This window comes from Galeopterus variegatus, unplaced genomic scaffold (assembly GCF_000696425.1).
Source record: "Galeopterus variegatus unplaced genomic scaffold, G_variegatus-3.0.2 Scaffold2380, whole genome shotgun sequence".
Classification (NCBI taxonomy): domain Eukaryota; kingdom Metazoa; phylum Chordata; class Mammalia; order Dermoptera; family Cynocephalidae; genus Galeopterus; species Galeopterus variegatus.
In genome coordinates this window covers 239,853-241,774 of record NW_007728491.1, presented here as the reverse complement: position 1 = coordinate 241,774, position 1,922 = coordinate 239,853, and the positions used below count along the sequence as shown (strand labels likewise).

Sequence of the window (1,922 nt, the reverse complement as noted above, 5' to 3'; positions counted from 1 at the left end):
CTTTAAACTTCCAGAAAAAGTTAAGGGCAAGTTTCCATTATTTTTGATAAATTTCTAGAAACATATGGAAATGGAGTGATAAACTGATATTTTCCTTTATTCTTTAAGATTACAAGAGTCATTGGAGGATTATTTAGTTGTCATTGGGCTGATTTTCTTTAAATCATTAGTAATTCTAGAATCACGTTCCCATTTCAGTGAGTTTGCTGTAGAGATCATGTTCTATAGAAGAAAATTAACAGTAGGTTCAGAATTTTGTTTTGCTCCAGGATAACAAACTCAAGGTCACTGTTTTTATTTTAAAAATCAACAACGTGGTTGAATATCCGAAATTTTACATTGGATGAAAGACCGATACATAAGAATCATGCCATGTGATTCCTTTAAATGATGTTCAAGAATACGGAGGGGGAATTAACTATTAAGGAGAAGGAGGAAACCTTTTGAGTTTATGGAAATTTTCTATATCTTGATGCAGGGTTATTTACATGGTTGTATACATTTGTGAAAAACAAATTGCACACTTAGGACCTATGCATTTTATCATATATAATTATTTTGTAATCCATAATTACTACATAATTTATTAAATATATTCACTATATATTTTACTGTATGTAATTACTGTATATAATTGTTTCACTATATATAATTTGCTTAATCTAATTTTTTAATATATGTTAAGTGCTTAAGTATAATATTAACAAGGGAGTGCATTTAGAAAATGGTACAAACTCCACATACTCAAATAATTCCCTTCCCTTTTGACTTGTTGAGTATCATAAGGATACTTGGAATTAGTGTGTAACTCTATGTTACAGAAATTGAAATGCCTTAAGTGCAATGACCAATATCCCCTCTCTTGCCTCTCACTGTCTTGCCTGTAGACAGGGATGCTGACATCTGTACCACTGTGTACAGATCTCACCGACAATGATGAAATGTTTCACTCAGATTATGTGGTTGAGTATTTTAAGTTGTGATCAGAATCTCCCTACAATTACACATGACTATTTTGACTGAATTGCACAGGGAAATTGAATATTCTATTGAATTAAAATTCTTTATTAATAGAGGGTTTCCCAGAAAGCACTTAGTTTCAACTCTGTTGGTTAATAATCTTCACTTAGAAGGTAGAGTTAGTGAAAATAATTAAACCCTCCTTGATTATTCAAGATCTTTCATTGTGTCTGGACCATTACTATAAAGAATTATAGCTATGATCAGCATAATCATATAAGACTGAAAATATAGATAAATTGAATTTCTGTCAATCCCAAAATATAACCTGAAAGATCCTCTATTTTTAAACAGTTTTTGTTTGTTTGATTCTTTGTTTTTACAGGGCAGAAAATAATGGGTGATTTAGTTTGAAATAGAGGAGATTTTTATGTAAAAAACATAAACTTATATTAGATTTTTAGAAAGTTTTGAACCTGGCACTTACAAATTTAAGCAAAAGCTAATTTTTATATGGTTATGTTAAAAATTCACACTCTATTAGACAGAGGTAGGTACACACGTGCGGGGTGCAGTTCTCATTAGCCTAGCTTTGTGAGCAGGGTACTGGATATGTGAGAATACTATCCATTTGGTACTTGTGGGGATATAAGAGAGGGCCCTTTAGCAATGGTAGGGATGAAAGGAAGAGGATACCTCTTGAGTGATGCTTAGGAATAGGTAACAGGAATGATATAGACCTAATGGGACATAGCTGAGAATGGTTCCAGGCTATAGGAACTCAATGGAATAAGAAGCAGAAGTTGTGAGCCATATGTATAAACATACTATACAAAGAAGGAAAAGATGAAAGGCAGTTTAAGCATTGCAGGATTTGTAGAAGTCAGCATGCTTTAGCCAGCATGTGCATGTATACACTTACACTTGGAGCTATGCAATCTTTTACGATTTTCACATTATTT

The 1,922-nt window shown here is 32.3% G+C and overlaps 1 protein-coding gene across 1 annotated transcript in view; it reads right to left on the bottom strand.

Moving 5' to 3' along the window:
- Positions 1 to 1,922, bottom strand: part of C6 (complement component 6) — a 58,460-nt gene that overhangs the window by 51,301 nt on the left and 5,237 nt on the right. The gene's annotated exons all lie outside the window — the stretch shown is intronic.